Source organism: Anabrus simplex, chromosome 10 (assembly GCF_040414725.1).
Source record: "Anabrus simplex isolate iqAnaSimp1 chromosome 10, ASM4041472v1, whole genome shotgun sequence".
Taxonomy (NCBI): Eukaryota; Metazoa; Arthropoda; class Insecta; order Orthoptera; family Tettigoniidae; genus Anabrus; species Anabrus simplex.
The window spans coordinates 40,458,371-40,476,299 of record NC_090274.1 but is presented as its reverse complement, the minus strand read 5'-3'; positions in this window follow the sequence as shown (position 1 = coordinate 40,476,299).

Sequence of the window (17,929 nt, the reverse complement as noted above, 5' to 3'; positions counted from 1 at the left end):
CTACAACAGGAACTTAGAACTTTAATCAGAAGTTGTCACCACTGAAAAATTAAGTAATTGTTTAGTTGTAAAGTTTCATACACTGAGTGAATTTCTCCTTGTTTTGTTTGCCATTCATCAAGAAGTTTGGACATTCTTCCATAGATGACACTACCAAAAAAACTATGATCATGCACCCTGGTGCGAGGTGTAAGAAGTTATAATTTAAAGACGTTTCGTATTTCTAGGTTTTTGTAACTGATTGATGTTCATTTATTTTTGGGTTGGCAATATTTCCTTTTTATTTCCGCCAGTTTTAAGTCTGGCCCACCAAAAATTCCTGTAATTAATTTTCGACCTATGACAGGCTTCTTGATCGAATTTGAGTGTTACTTTTGAACTGAACCAATAAAATTAAGAAGGTGTGTCTTGATTAGTCGTGAATGATCTCGAACCTTCCCTGAGGGTTTATAAACTGCGGCTTTTCACGTTTCTTGGCCAATTGATCGTCGTCTATCTGAGTGTGTGTGTCAAGCAAGAGGCGGGCGGCCTCTTTGGTCGGCAGCAAAACATCTATAAGGTGATGGCCACATAAATTATATCTTTCTTGCTGTCTCCGAAACTTTACCTTAGGGGAAGGTCCGAATCTTAACCATGTAACCTACTTTTCTAAAATTTAACTTTTCTTTCGGCAAATGTTAAGATTTCATAAATCTTTGACTGTAAATCGGGGATAGAGAGTGAGCCACCCTCTCGAGCTCCCCTTCATCTTGATTTGAGGTGACTGTTTTCTTCCTTTCGGTAATGCATTAATTCTATTTTTATTCGTGTCACCTCAGTAGCTTGGGATTAGCCCTTGTATCTCTGAGGCCAAGAGCCCCGTTAGGATTTTATTCTTTATTATCTAGGATGCAAGTGAACGCCTCCATTCATTTTGTGTTCGGGCCAGTTATCTAACCTGTTCTTTCTCCATGAAGGCCCACTAGGTTGGGTTATGAATACTCCTGTAAAAGTAATGCCAATTGTAAATTGTGCCTATAGAGGCCAGAGAGTGTAAGAATTGTGTATAACGTTGCCTTGAGTGGGCAGTATGAAACTGAGAGCCTGTTCGCTCTTTTTCAAATTTTGTAATAGTAACGGGTGCCTCTGGAAGGCTAGATTCTGTATTTTGGGAGCAAGCGCTCCTGAGTTAGGAGATTTATGCCCCTGACTTAATGGTTCCTAATTTTTAACTTAAGTGGTGTAAACTGGATCCGGTATATTTGACATTGTAAAATAGGGGTTTGAAGCCCAAAGTTTTTAAGGTTCTGAATCTTGGAATTTTCCTAATCTGATTTCAAGATTGGCATTGTACCTGATGGTTATTTTTCCTTGTGGAAATTTGTTATGTTTTCTTTTTTTCATAATGAAAGAAATATAACCTTTGTTAAAGTTTTAATTCAAATTGACATTGTAGTTAGACCCATTCAAGACCGCACATTCTTTCACCTCTGCGTTCCACGGGTAACCCCGTAATTATTATTATTATTATTATTATTATTATTATTATTATTATTATTATTATTATTATTATTATTATTATTATTATTATTATTATGTAAGAAGGAAGTCAGCTCCCAGACGAAACTATCTTTACATCGGTCTGTTTTCAGACCAACTTTGCTTTACGGGAGCAAAAGCTGGGTGGACTCGGGATATCCTATTCATAAGTTAGAAGTAACAGACATGAAAGTAGCGAGAATGATTGCTGGTACAACCAGGTGGGAACAATGACAGGAGGGTACTTGGAATGAGAAGATAAAGGCTAAGTTATGAATGAACTCGATGGATGAAGCTGTACGCATAAACCGGCTTCGCTGGTGGAGTCATGTGCGGCGAATGGAGGATGATAGGTTACCTATGAAAATAACGGACTCTGTTATGGATGGTAAGAGAAGTAGAGGTAGACTAAGATGACGATGGTTAGACTCAGTTTCTAACGATTTAAAGATAAGGGGTTTTGAACTAAATAAGGCCACAGCACTAGTTGCAAATAGAGGATTGTGGCGACGTTTAGTACATTCACAGAGGCTTGTAGACTGAACGGTGAAAGGCATAACGGTCTATAATGATAATGTATGTATGTTATTATTATGTATGTGGAGGATGTCCTTCGGCAGAAGAAGGATTTGGAAGCGTACGAACGCTCCTAAAGGAGAAATGAACAAAGAAGTCCGAAAGACAAAGTAAGCACGATATCACCCTGAAGTAATGCGAGAGCGGTTCCGGGGTGATGACACACATCGTGGGATAAGGGTGTGCGGTTTTTAGTGGGTAGGAATCCCACACACTTGTGGAGTGCGGACCCTTCACAAGTATCATTTGAAGATTTTCGACAGTCCGTCGTAAAACATATTATTATTATTATTATTATTATTATTATTATTATTATTATTATTATTATTATTATTATTATTATTATTATTACCCTTGCTCCATCTCCTCACAGAAAGCTGACGTATGTTTTCCTATTTAGCGATTATCGTATCAAGGCTCTCGTATCGGTGGATGTGAAACAACTGCTAGTGGTTGATGGGGTAAAAGTACGTACTAGCTGTCAATATAAGGAAAGATCGTCATTGGGGCAAATGAGGTTATAAATAAAACATCATCTTATGTTTATGAGTCTGTAACGGAGATGTCGTTTAAGTGTCTAGTAACACCCCCATCAGAGTTATGGTTCCAGTGTATGGGACCCTCAACAAGAATACTTCATACGAGAACTGGAAAAGAATCCATAGGATAGCAGCGCAATGTATTCTCGGTGATTTCTGAAGAAAGAGTACGTACGTATATACATCTTCATTATAATCCATTATGACTGACAGCGATCAGTCTGCAAGCCTCTGTGAATTAACAAAACTCCTCCACAATCCCTTTTTGTAACTAGCTCTTATCATTAAATCGTCAGAAACAGAGTCTAACCATTGTCGTCTCAGTCTCCCTCTACTTCTCTTAGTCACCGCTGTTCTCCTAGGTAACCTATCCTCCTCCTTTAGCCTCACGTGACTCCAAGACTGGAGCCGGTTTATGCGTACAGCTTCATCAATCAAGGTCATTCGTAACTTAGCCTTTATCTCCTTATTCCGGGTACCTTCCTGCCATTGTTCGCAACTCAAATTCGGTGCGTCCTAGAACTAAAGGGACAATTTCCATGGGCCTAACCATGAAACACCCCTCTCACCTCGCTATCTAGACACGACGGCATAAGTTATAAAGTGATAGGTCCGACGGTTCGGTTGCTACTTAGGCCCTTTGGCATTTTTCCGAAACGAAAATTGTCCATTTTGTTCTAGGACGCAGCGATTTCGAGTTATTTGACTCCTTGGCATTTAATCCCCTCACCCCTCTGCGAGAGATTTTAATTCGCCCTTGTTGTCTAGGCCTGCTACAAGTTCTGTTACTAAGCACACATTTCGATATAAAGAGAAGCAAAATGATTATGATGATGAGGAGGAGGAGGAGGAGGAGGATTCTGATGATAATAGTGATAATAAAGAAAAGGCATAAGAAGAAAAAGAATCGAAACGTTGTTTCTAGCACTTTTTAACATATGCCATTGCAAGAACAGATGATGTTACGAAAATTGCTCCAAAACACACATTACTCCATCACACCCCTACGCACAGAGAGAAAATACAACCCATGGTGATTCAATTACCCTACTACGGGCGTAAGGAAGGGCAGCCGGTAAGGAGGTGGATGTGTCAATCGACGCAGGAGACTCGATTTCATCAGAAATATATCAACATATTGCTCATATGAACAAGGCCTCGGCTGCTTCAGTCCCTCTTCCTTGACTATCCCTTCTAATATCCCACCCACCCTGTATAAGGTATATATGATAGGTTATACGCTTTTTGTGTTAGTTTACTGTTAACCGTCAAGCGTTTCACATCTTGGTAAGTCCTCTTGTCCTTATGCTACTCTAAGCTACTTTTCTAATCTACACAGCTTTGTATTACATTATATAAGTAGAGAGCAGCAGGTGTCTAGTATATTTCGTTTGTTTCTTTTAAAGAACAACCCATGTCTAGCTATATTTGCAAAGAGTGTGGAAAAATATTTCCCCGAGGCTATCACAAGAGACGTCATGAGATATTTTGTAGGACAATATTTCAATGTAAACATTATAGAAGAGAGTTTAAGAACGCTTACAGCGCTCAACGTCACGAAGCCGCGTGTAATGTAGCTTCATCGAGAAGAAAATGTAAAGAGATCAACCAAATTCAAGCAAATACTGATTTATTTTTAAAAAGTACACCTTTGCGAGAGATTTTGATTCTCCCTTGTTGTCTAGGCCTACTACAAGTTCTGTTACTCAGCACATATTTCGATATAAAAAGAAGCAAAATGATGATGATGAGGAGGAGGATTCTGAGGATAACAGTGATAATAAAGAAGAAGAAGAAGAAGAAAAAGACTTCTCAATGTTTCTTTGCCATTAGAGCTTTAAGATTTAACTTCATTTTCTAAGCCTACTACACGTTTCGTCGCCGTACAAACATCTCAAAAAAAAGAGATGCAAGATGAAGTATAAGAAGATTTCAACGCTTCTTCGCTATCAAACAAGTTAAGTTTGTACCTAGAAACGCTACTGCAGAAGCACGTACTACATCAAAACAAGTCCCTACACATCAACAGTTTGCATGCAGGCTCAAAGTTCACAACATGCCTCTGTTACCCCATGCAACTGCTAAGAGCCTATAAAGATGCTGGTTACGCAGAGTATAAAGCAGATATTTTTGAAATAGAGCAAGAATTACGTCGTGCAGGTTTATTGAGTAATAGCTCTTTAAAGTGAAGACCTTACCTGTAAGCACTCTCTCTCCAGACTACAGCAGCCTAAACACCTTCCTACATTCCCAGCCCTCACCATCACCTAGGTCATCCTTCTGTAGCTTATAGTGGATCGAGTAGCTATACTGGTACAGACTCCTTTCCAACATTCTCCCTTCCTTAGGTGTTAACTCTGCCTCTAGCTGTAGAGCCGGTCAAGCCCGGATAGAGGAAGAGAGACATCCTAAATACTAGACAAATGTAAGCCCTTTTGCCCTTTAGCCCTTTAGCCCTGTAGCCCTTTTACCCCTTCGGTCCATGAGAATAACAGTGTAGGAGCCATCTTACATAGTACCCCTTGCCTCAGTTCCCGAAAGTTACGCTGGTAAAACTAATAGCGGGCCGATGACCTAGATGTTAGGCCCCTTTAAACAACAAGCATCATCATCATCATCAAAACTAATAGCTCATAAGTTACAAGTTGTCAGCCCCTGAGGCAGCTATCTAGTTAGGTCTATACGATTAGAGTACAGCAGCTATCTTGCATGGTAGCCCTTGCCTCAGTTCTCGAATATCAGGCTGATCAAAATAATACGTCATAAGTTACACGTTGGGAGCCCCTGAGGCAGCTCTATCGAGTTCGGCCTATAGGAACAATGTATCGCCATTAGCTCCTGGTCCAGCTCCTTAAAGTTAGTCTCATATAACCAATGTATAGCAACCATCTTTCCTCGGTGGCCCTAGCACTAGGAAGTTGTACGCGGCCGCCATCTTGCGCATTCTCCCCTAGGCATCTCCGTAAATCCTATTTATACCATCTATCCTATCCTAGGCCAGCTTTCTCCATAAGAGCCCATGTATAGCAGCCATCTTGCCGAATAGACCCTGGACCAGCTCTCTCCTTTTATACCCACTGATATGACCTACGAGTTTTGACTTCTTTTTTTATATCCTTTGTCAGTCTCCGTTGCTCATTGACTTCCTTTAGAACCTCTCGATTAACCCTTTTCTTTTTAAGTCCACCTTGTCATCATTTTCCTCCAAATCCACATTTGCTTCCAATAGTTCAGCTCTCGCAACCAAAAAATAGTACACTCCAGTCAAAGGATTTTACAAAAGCCTTTCTTGTTTCTAAACTTACATGGTTATTTGTTCATTATTTTATTTTGAAAGGCCTCTATAGCAAGAGTTATTCTTCTTTTAATTTCCTTAGTACATCTAATGTCTTCCGTTATAATGCTCCCTAAGTAACATAAATGTTGCACTTGCTCTACTTTGGAATTTCTTATTCTTACGTTTATATTAGCTCCCCTGCCATCTTAGCTGACAACTAAAATGTTGGTTTTCTTACAATTCATACTAACTTTGTATTGTTTCAATGTTTCATTCAACTTGGCCTCAAAAACGTAAAATATTCGCTTTAGAAATATGCCGAGTATTTTTAGGCACAACCCAATGACGTAGTGTGAGACTTACCTTCATGCATCATATACACAGCGCGCATACAATTTAGAAGCTCAAAAATTCAGTGGATTGTAATTTATTAGCGAGCAGTACTCCGCCGTTGATGTTTTTCTCTTCTTTTACAATCCAGTAATACGTGCACTAGCTCAGTTTAAATCGCGCTGGGGTGAGGAGGTATGTCAAAGCCATTAACAAATTCCGAGCTTCCAGGGAATACTTGGCATTCTACTCACATTCTCCCATTCAGAAGAATAAAGGGCAGAATAACAAGTCTTTATTACAATAAATAAAAAAGAGAATTGTCGTTAATAAAAAGTGGGCGCTGCTTTTATAGCGGACGTCAGCGTAAATTCAGTTCAAAATGAATCACGGAAAAAAATATGTGAGATAATCCGACACTTCACCATGTATTGACACGATAAAAAATACCCCAGTAGTCAAGGAAATAAATGTGGAAATATGTATTAACTTGATTCCGAGCCACATTGATATGAGTTCGATTCCCTGAATGTTCGTCATTATTTTTTTAATTTTCTCCAGGTCCAGAATATCGTCGTTAATAATTCCATGTACTCTGCGAAGGTGATGACGGTCATGTTTGTTGTTTAAAGGGGCCAAACATCTTCGCCCACTAATAGTATGCGATGGAACCAAACACAATTGAACATCTTAGAATGTTTCTTCAAAGGAAAGAGAGTCCAGTCTTCTCGATTAGCACTCGCATGCATATGGGGAAAGTAATACAAAAGTTGGCATTAATTGAAGATAGGATAACTGAGAACAAGCGGATAGGACAAATATGTAAATACCAAGTGGATGTATTGGAAAACTTGAATGTCCCTCATTAAATTGTGATGAGTGTGTGAGTTATGGATTTAAGAAAGCGGTAACAGACGAGAAATTTAGGCGCAGAGATCCTTAGATAAGAAGACGACTTACGGTGTAATCACTTAAGCCTAAAGAGGAAACGAGAGGCAATACATTGAAGCAGAAAACGGAAGTAGAAGAAAAATACAGTAAAAATAATACCAAACGCCATAAAACACCTTACGGTGTGAAATAATGGGCTACACTTGGCGGTACTGTTGAAATATTAATAGCCACCCGCTATGCTATTCGAAAACGATTGTAAACTGCAATGGTATTGTCATGGATGATAAGATAAGCGGAGGGACATCAAGACGGCGGTTGTGACACTTTTAATGATTTAGCCTTAGTGACGTAGTGTTCGAAGAGATCACAAGAAGTATCGATTATCTAGCAGTCAATATTGTTGCTCTCTTAGCATCACCCAGCGTCCATTAGTAAGGTAGCTTAAGGTTAAAGCTGCGGATATAAAGCAAGAGTAAAATATATTTTGGGAAATAATATAAAGTTCACAATGAAAGAGTATAGAACCTTTTGAAACGTGGCGGTACCGAAAAATACTGAATTTTAGAGGGTAGATGGGAATACGAATGTTGTTGTTTAGAGAAGAACGGTATGAAATTTGACCAGAAGATGAGATAGATTGATCTCGACACAGCCAAGGCTTTTTCAGTTAAGTAGAGTCATGACTGAAATTTTTTAGCTCCTACAATTTACTACTTATCAAAACGAAATTAGGATATAGCCCCATACAAAATTTGGAGTTGATTAATTAATTGCTTGCAAAAATATTGACAAACAATTTTTATTTGTATACGTTGCATGGAAAATGTTCCTTGCACTACAGTTTTCATTCTTTAGGCTATAATTTGGCATAGACTTGTCAAAAATACCCATATTTCGAATAACTCCTGGTTTTATAGTCAGGTATAATCTCTTTGAGATATAAGTGGGTTTTTTCAATTTTTCATTATTCATTCAATAGGCAAAAATCTAGTTGTGTGCTATTTCACGAGGGAAAATATGCAGGTATTATTAGGCTGATAATAAAGTGCAGAACTACTTTTAATTCCTGTATAGTCTACATTCAAACATTCTCTGAAAATTTCAGATGAATCCGGTAAGAACTGTGTTGCACGGAGCATTTTATGCATGGCTAAAAAAATTAAGGTTGATAGAAACAATTGAAAGCTTTAAGAAGCATACTTGCTTTAAAACTACTCTGGACTGTAAATGACACCCTCAGATGTCTTTCTCCTCTTGTGCACAGCCGAGGCTTACAAAGAGGTAAATATATTCCAGTGGCATTATTCAAATGATAGCCCGAAAGAACTTTGAAGCTACTTTCTTTTGTCTGACAGCGTGAGAGAAATGAGTGTGGACGTGCTCTATAAGCCGAATCTCTATCCCAGGGCCTCTCAAACTCCAAAAATCTCACGCGTGCAAACTGAGGCGAAGAGATCCTGTGCACAGTGCTCGGTCCCACTCGGCTCGGCTCGGACCAGCGCGTCGTCTCGGGGCAACTCGGCTAAGCTCGACTCAACTCGGATTTGGACCGCTAGGAGCAAGTCAGGAAAAGGGAGACAGGCGGAGCGAGCGAGGCAGGCGTAGAGAAAGAGAGAGACAGCGCTATTGCTCCAAATCGAGCAGTGGGGTTCTGCATTCTGGTCAACCAGGTGAAGTCGTCTTTTGCACCGTGCACAGTGCAATGCACTGGTGCATGCACCCTGAAAGACCGTTCTCTGTTTTTTTAAACGACATTTAGAGCTTTAAAACTGATAACGGGATTTAAAAGAGGAAGAATTGGGGATTTTGGTTAAAATTGAAAATTCTATTTTTTGTTAAAAACTGCCAACTTTCCCGATTTTGGCGGGAGATTCCAGATTTTCGACAGTATTTTCCTTCAAAAATTTTTGTTTTCAAATTCCGCCATTTCAGATTTGTTCTCCAGTGGCTGGAGGTCCTTCGCTCATTGGCCGCTTTCAAATGAAATATCGACGTCTATTAATACGAGAAATTCGCGCGAATGTGCGATGTTTATTGATACATGAATATCGCGACGCGTGTATCGATTGCCAATCTCTCGTTCCCGGGTGCTGTGTTCGTTCACATCAGTCTAGTCGATTCTAGAGCCTAGTCGCTAGATTTGGACTCTTTTTTTTTAGTAATTTGGTTACAGAATTTCAAAGACAGCGGCTATTGACTTTTCTACAGGTTTTTGGAACCAGTTAGAGACATTTCTGGCGAATTTTAATTTATGCCTGATAAAAATAGCATTGCGCTTCGCATAAACGCGCAGGTGCGTGATGCAATATATTAATCTATGCATTTGCTAAGTAATACTAGCAGAAACAGGTAAAAGTATGCAGAGAATGATCAACATATTAGCAGAAACTTTAGGCAAATGGAACCTCAAAATTAATACAAGGAAAACAAAAACCATGACAATATGTAAAGGCAAGAAAACACCTATAACACACTTCAACATTAGCCCTGATAAAATAGAACACGTGAAACAATTTTGCTACCTAGGAGCCATGATCACGAGTGATAATCGGAGCATATTATAAGTCACGAAGAGGATAGCCATGGCAAAGAGAGTATTCCAAGATAAAAAGCATCTGCTGGCCAACAAACATATAAATATTCAAACTCGGAAGGCCTTTGCAAAAACCTTTGTATGGAGCGTGCCTCTGTATGGTTGCGAAAGCTGGACATTAGGAATGCAAGAAAAGAAAAAACTAGAGGCAGTTGAAATGTGGATCTGGAGAAAGAATGCAGAGGATAAGTTGGACTGAAATGAAGAGCAATACCGAAGTCCTTAGAGAGATAAGAGAAGAACGGAATCTGATAAGTGAAATTGAAAAAACGGAAAATAAAATTTATTGGTCACATTCTGCGGCACGAGGAGTTCCTTTGTAATATAATTGAAGGAAGAATTGTTGGAAAAAGAGGAAGAGGACGATCCAGAGTGTCGTACTTCAAGAACCTGCTTCTGAAGATGAAGTGCAAGACCTACTCTGAGTTAAAAAGACTGGCTCAAGATAGACAACTGTGGCTGCAGCAGCCTTTAGAATATGATGATGATGATGCTAAGTTATAGCATCTAATTGTTTAATTCACACGCGTAAAGCATGAATTTTCGAAAGGCTATCAGAGACCGATCATCTCGCTCACTTACTGTGAGGGGATAGAGATGTGTAATTTTCTGCCTTGTAGCCTCGTATAGCAACAGTCGAGTTTTGAGACAATAAGTGTTATAATATATGCCATAGTACCCCTGTATTATGCATGATATGTAAAATAAACAGTTTTTGACCAATCTGATTTGTCCTGATTATTCCTGATTTCCATATCAGATCTCCTGATTTATGGTTTCGTAAATTTGGCAGTTATGTTTCAGTTATGATTCCCTTTAAGTGTTGAGAGAAATGAAGGAACACACACCACGGCATTAATATGACAAACAGATTATAGGCAGTTGGAGGAATGAGGACGAAAATTGTTAGGGCGGGTGAGGAGTCACATCACAGTCAGCATCAACAGCTCTTTAATTCTTACAGAAAGAAAAGAAAGGGAAGTCTAAAAAATCCAAAACACCACACAGATAAATCCATGTGTCAAACGAAACTACCAACCAAATTTGGAAACAATCCTACAACTAACTAAATATCCAGTAGCCTGGTTCTCAATTTCACAGTAGAGCACGGCCTCTCAAGGTACATGCACAGGTGCAATGCGCGGCGGAAGGTGCAAAAGAGGACTTCGCTAGGTTGACCAGTGTGCGGACCCCCACTCCTCCATTTTGATCAATAGCGCTGTCTCTCTCTATCCCTACGCCTGTCTCGCTCGCTCCGCCGGTAAATCTACAGACACAAGGCTGAAGTATTTGAGCACCTTAAAATACCACCATACTGAGCCAGGATCGAACCTGAGAAATAGAAGTGGAAAGAAAACGACCGTGGCCTTAATTAAGGTACAAATCCCAGCACTTGCCTGGTGTGAAAATGGGAAACCATGGAAAACCATCTTCAGGTCTTCGAACCCACTATTTTTTAACAATCCATTACGAGCCACGAATATGTGCATAATTAGATGGACCCAAGACCATAAGTATCCCAAGCGTTACGCATCCTTCCTTCCGCGACGAAAGATTGGCTACCCTGGTTTACGTCATATTCTCGCAGATGTAGGCAACCACATGTGCTGTCATACTTATGATAACGTCACGAAAATTGTTCGTGTCCACTGTGAAATATTAAATAATTAAATTCGTCGCTCAAGCGTCGTCGCGAAAATTCGGACTTTTAAAAACTTATCCAATGAAAGATATGCCAGGTGTCATGAAGCTGTCCCGAATAAATGTGACAGTTACGTCAGTATTTAAGCTGTGTATCATTTTCAGTTTTATTTATTATTTTGGGCTGTAACAGATCAATAAAATGCGGTAAAAAATATGTTCTTCATTTTTCGCAACGTTCACAGCAGTATTAAAAATGTGAGCATGTAATAGGCCCTTCCAGATGTCTTACCAGTATCGTTCAAACGTCTTCACATTCTAGGAATGTACCTTAATAATGCAGGGCATAAAGTGGAACACATGGCAGGGTGAAATATTAGGAACACAAGTGTTTCCATGTTTACTCCAACGTTAATGGCGCCATTTGTTAAAACAGCAAGCCATTTCGCTGCTTTGTTTTAATAGACTTTATTGAGTGCAGTCTTGGGGGAGAAACATTATGCAGTGAAGAGCGAAGAGGAAAGGAACAGTGCAAGACGAAACTATAGAAGAACTGATATGGAACAGATTGACACTAAAATACATTGTGAAACTTTTCATTGTCCGTAACGTAATGGTGGACATCAGCTCAGCTGGCTAGTTCCTTCGTACATTTTTTATTAATTCGTAACTTGAATTGTAATTAATATACCTCGGATTTGTAGGTGGTAATAGTTTAGAATGCAAAGTATTTTGGTTTGTAGGAAGTGTCATGCAACCCGTTGTACCATAATGTAGGAGGAGTAGCATAAATTAAAGGAGTGCTATAGGCTGTACCCCCAATATCTATGCAAATCTCATAGCATAACCGCTGTACAGTGTAGCGTATGCTTGTTACTGGCTTTAAGTAAGTTTGCATTCTAACCTATCAGAACCTAATAATCCGGACTCTAGTAATTAATTATACAGGGTTAATCATATCAGATTATTCTCCTTCTTGAGTTTCACCCTGTTTGGGCTACATTGAATCAATTATTTCTCTGGGCGTTGTTCTGTCTTTAGTGTCCAATAGTTCTTCATTCTCTCCGATCTTCGTTTCCTCTCATCTTCCGAATTAATAGGTATGGCTTTTAATGTAGATTTGTCTTGGACACTTACATTTTCCTCTTTAGTTATTACTTTAGCTGTTCGATCGAAAAGTGATTTTTTGTAATTGTTAATTCTAACGTAGGTCTTTTTCAGTTTCTTCAAACCAGTTGGGTTTTGTTTTTCGGTTGCGGAAGAAGTCAAAGATTTGTTTGGTTAATCTATCATAGCTCATTCTGAGTAGAATACGGTTGATGATGACGATGATGATGATGATGATTGTTGTTTAAAGGGGTCTAACATCGAGGTCATCGGCCCCTAATGGCACGAAATGAGACGAAATAAAATGCAAAATTAAAAGCCCCAAAACAAAACAGGACGGACGGAGGGACGGACGGACGGACGGATGGATGGATGGATGGATGGATGGATGGATGGATGGATGGATGGATGGATGGATGGATGGATGGATGGATGGATGGATGGATGGATGGATGGATGGATGGATGGATGGATGGATGGATGGATGGATGGATGGATGGATGGATGGATGGATGGATGGATCAGCCCCGGGAGGTCAAATGAGTAGAGGTGGGTTCGATTCCCACCTCAGCCACCCTCGAAGTGGTTTTCAATGGTTTTTCCACTTCTCCTCCAAGCAAATGCCGGGATGGTACCTAACTTAAGGCCACGGCCGCTTCCTTCTCTCTTACTCGTATATCCCCTCCAATCTTCTCATCCCCCACAAGGCCCCTGTTCAGCATAGCAGGTGAGGCCGCCGGGGCGAGGTACTAGTCATTCCCCCAGTTGTATCACCCGACCCAATGTCTCACGCTCCAGGAAACTGCTCTTGAGGTGGTGTCCGCTGAGTCCGAGGGAAAAACCGACCCTAGAGGGTAAACAGATTAAGAAGAAGAAATAAGTTAATTTGGCTAGCATTTGAATAAAACCAGCGACCTCGATAGCTGCAGTCGCTTAAGTGCGGCCAGTATCCAGTATTCGGGAGACAGTGGGTTGGAACCCCTCTGTCGGCAGCCCAGAAGATGATTTTCCGTGGTTTCCCATTTTTACACCAGACAAATGCTGGGCATGTATCTTATTAAGGCCACGGCCGCTTCCTTCCTATTCCTAGCCCTTTCCTGTCCTACGTTGCCACAAGATCTATCAGTGTTGGTGCAACGTAAAACAGCTTTTTAAAAACATTTAAATAAAAAAGTAAACAAAGAAACAAGCGATTTTAGGCTGTCTTTCCGGAATTGCAATTAGGCCGGAGGGGATTTTCAAATATTTTTTTCTTTTACTTTGATAGAGCTATCCTAGACTCACAATTTGAAACTTTTCTGGTCCTTTTAACACTTTTACTTTCGGCACAATTGAGGCAATTGCTTAATTTTACGTTTCTTGTAGTATTGGGACCCACCACTTTGTCTGCCAAGAATTGTTTTCGACATTTAAAACAAAAATGACCAAAGAATGGAAAAACTCTCTGCTTACATATTTATGATAGTTTTATTCTTGTATATAATGGAATCATTGATGCGAAATGCTGTACGAGGTATGCCAGCACCACATTTCAAATGAATCCATTTTCTTCAGGTCTGTTTCGGCTCCATAGAGGAAAACTGAAAATACCAGACTGAACAATGCTATCTGAAATAGTGTCTTTCATTTTCAGTGATACAGCTGTCGAGCAACAGAAGTCTCCCGTTTGTACGTACAGTACTTTCAAAGATTGACTGCTTCGACTGATAGAAAAAAATTTCAATATTCGATACTGCAACTTTGCAAACTTGTAATGAATGGCAACGTATCGTATAAAAAGTCAGAAGAAACTTCATTCTTGGATGAAAGATTTCAGTTTGTTTCTCATTAAAAGTAATGTACAGATGGAGTAGGAGCTTGTCATACTTTTTAAAAGATGAAGGTATGTATTTATTTTTTTTTTTTGCTCTTTCCTAGTCAACGCTGTTTCTACACAGGCGAGGATGATATGAAGTCTCATTCATATGGTCTACTTTCTCTGGGGGATGTGGTCATGACTGGTATATAACTCGCAAACAGCCCTAGAGCTATGCATAGCACACATCGTGGCTAATAATACTCTATGGGTGTGGGAGACGTCTTTCCTAATCCTCCCTCTTTTCATGTACATACGGAAAGTGTTTCTCTTTGTATGGCAACACGGTATATATAACACTCGCGTGCATTCGTTTAACTCAAAGAGAACAAAGGTTCTAGATATACGAGCGCTACACATTTAAATGAAAGCATACATTTCGTATTGAGAAAACCTTTCCTGCAATTCTACCACACAGTGAGAAGACTGCACCCTGAATGGATAGCTTGTCTAAACAGCTTATGGATAATCTAAACTCGAGCTCCATCAACTTATTCACACCTGCTTACTGAGGATTTAAATGTCCCTCCTATCCGCAGGATTTAACAAGGAATTTATCCCAGTGACTGCAGTATATTAAAAATATAGCAACCTCTATATCTTTCTTCTTTCTTAATCTGTTTACCCTCCAGGGTTGGTTTTTCCCTTGGACTCAGCGAGGGATCCCACCTCTACCGCCTTACGGGCAGTGGCCTGGAGCTTCAGACTCTGGGTCGGAGAATACAACTGGGGAGGATGACCAGTACCTCGCCCAGGCGGCCTCGCCTGCTATGCTGAACAGGGGGGATGGGAAGATTGGAAGGGATAGACAAGGAAGAGGGAAGGATGCGGCCGTGGCCTTAAGTTAGGTACCATCCCGGAATTTGCCTGGAGGAGAAGTGGGAAACCACGAAAACCACTTCCAGGATGGCTGAGGTGGGAATCGAACCCACCTCTACGCAGTTGACCTCCCGAGGCTGAGTGGATCCCATTCCAGCCCTCGCACCACTTTTCAAATTTGGTGGCTGAGCCGGGAATCGAACCCGGGTCTGAGGAGGTGGCAGGTAATCACACTAACCACTACACCACAGAAAACATTTCTTAGACAAAGTAGGGGTCTCCATACTAAGCCATTTTGAAACACAAACAAGATTACCTTAATGTTTTCAATGGGCAGTGTCTTTTGGCCCACCCTGTACATCATTAAGCAATAGTTTTATTAATTTACATTTTTTATTTTTACAGTTTGCTTTACGTCGTGCCGACACAGATAGGTCGTATGGCAACAATGGGATAGAAAAGTTCTAGGAGTGGGAACGAATCTGTCGTGGTCTTAATTAGGGTACAACCCCTGCATTTGCCTGGTGTGAAAATGGTTAAAGATGATGATGCTTAGTGTTTAAAGGGGCCTAACATCTAGGTCATAGGCCCCTAATGGTACGACATGAGACGAAATGTAAAGAAAAATTAAAAGTCCAAAATCCTCCACTGATCAGAATTCAAAACGTGAGGACGAAGAAGGAATGGATGGATATGAATTTAAAACAATCAGTGGATCCGACCCGCAAGGCCTCACATTCACAGAAACTGACGTAAAACAAGAGTATCACTGTCCAAGGGACTGCTTCTATAGCATATTACTGAATCGACAATGCTTGCAGTCTAAAGGGGTCCAAAATCCAAGTCATCCGCCCCTCATAACGGTACTTATCGCTAGGAAAGTAGAACCACGGTATTTGTCACGCTGCGGTACTAAAGAAGCGTAGACTCGCAGTATTCCGCACATTATGGTACTACTCAGAGGTAATTAAATTAGCACATGTAATACAGACCTATGGTGTTTCGCACATTGCGGCGCCATTTACAGGTAACGCAAACCTATGGCGTTCATCACCTAAGTGTACTAACCACAGGAACTCGTACTATCTCGTGGTGTTCCTCATTTTTTTTTACGTCGCACCGACACAGATAGGTCTTATGGCGACGATGGGATAGGAAAGGGCTGGGAGTGGGAAGGAAGCGGCCGTGGCCTTAATTAAGATACAGCCCCAGAAGTTGCCTGGTGTGAAAATGGGAAACCACGGAAAACCATTTTCAGGGCTGCCGACAGTGGGGTTCGAACCTACTGTCTCCCGAATACCGGGTGTTCCTCATAGAGTGGTTACTAATCATAGGCAAGCCAGAAACATGGTGTTGCCCACCCATGGTGTTCCCCGCGTGGTGGTACTAATCACAAGTAGTCTCATGGTTCTAATTCAATCACCCCCTTGGTCGCCTTTTTAGCCGCCTCTTACGACAGGCAGGGGATACCGTGGGTATATTCTTCGTCTGCGTCCCCCACCAACAGGGGGTTGTGAAAATGGGAAACCACGGAAAAACCATCTTCGGGACTGCCTACAGTGGGGTTCGAATCCAATATCTCCCAGATGCAAGCTCAAAGCTACTAACTCGCCCGTTCATTATCGATCCAACAGTCCGATTTGAACGCGATGAAAATCAGTCCAAAGAGGTTGATTTCGAAACGAACAGGCACTGTAACCCACGCCTTCGTGACTTGGGGCCCTAATATTTTTTGTTAATGGCCACGGAAGAGGTCTGATGCAGGTGTTTCGAGTTGACGCCATATGGGCGCGTCTTTGAGGATGACGCCCTACCTGAAAATGGCACACACAACCCAGTCCCAGAGCCATTGGAATTAACCAAGGAAGGATTGCTCTGTTGAGTCTTATTTCCTCGGAGATCGTCCTCATGTTTCGGTACAGTTCGTCCCCTTATCTTCTTCCCCATCTTTCACCTCCTCTTTTTGGTTCCAGTATCTTTCTCAGAATTTTTCCTTCTTCTTTCTCCGGTTGCTCTGCCCCATGCCTTCCTAGTGTCATCGTCTCGGATGTGTACAGTGCTACGTTCCTCAGTGTTGCCTTGTAATGCCTGAACTTTGCGCCTGTTGATAGGTTTCTTTTATTGTACACTTCTCAGGTCACAAGACAGGTAGTCATCACCTTTTTCACCTTCTGATGATGATGCTTGTTGTTTAAAGGGACCTAGCATCTACGTCATCAGCCCCAAATGGTACGAAATAAGACGAAACGGAATCACAATTTAAAAGTACAAAATGTATCCACTGACCAGAATTCAAAACGTGATGATGAAGAATAAATGAATGAATGAATATGAATTGAAAACAATCAGTGGATCCGACCCGCAATGCCTCACCTTCCCAGAAACTACAGTATATTACTAACCAAGCTCTGCTTCCAAAGCACAATCCTGAATCGAGGATGCTTGTTGTCTAAAGGGGTTCAATATCCAAATCAACGGTCCCTCATAATGGTACTTATCGCTAGTTCAGTAGAACCATGGTATTTCTCAAGTTGCGGTACTAATCAAAAGTAGCGTAAACTCACAGTGTTCCAAACATTATGGTACTACTCACAAGTATTGTACGTCGTACAGGTAACGCAGGGCTATGGTATTTCTCACATTGCGGCGCCATTCGTAGGCAACGCAAACCTATGGTGTTCCTCACATAGGTGTACTAATCACAGGGACTCGTACTATCCCGTGGTGTTCCTCACATAGGTGTACTAATCACAGGGACTCGTACTATCCTGTGGTGTTCC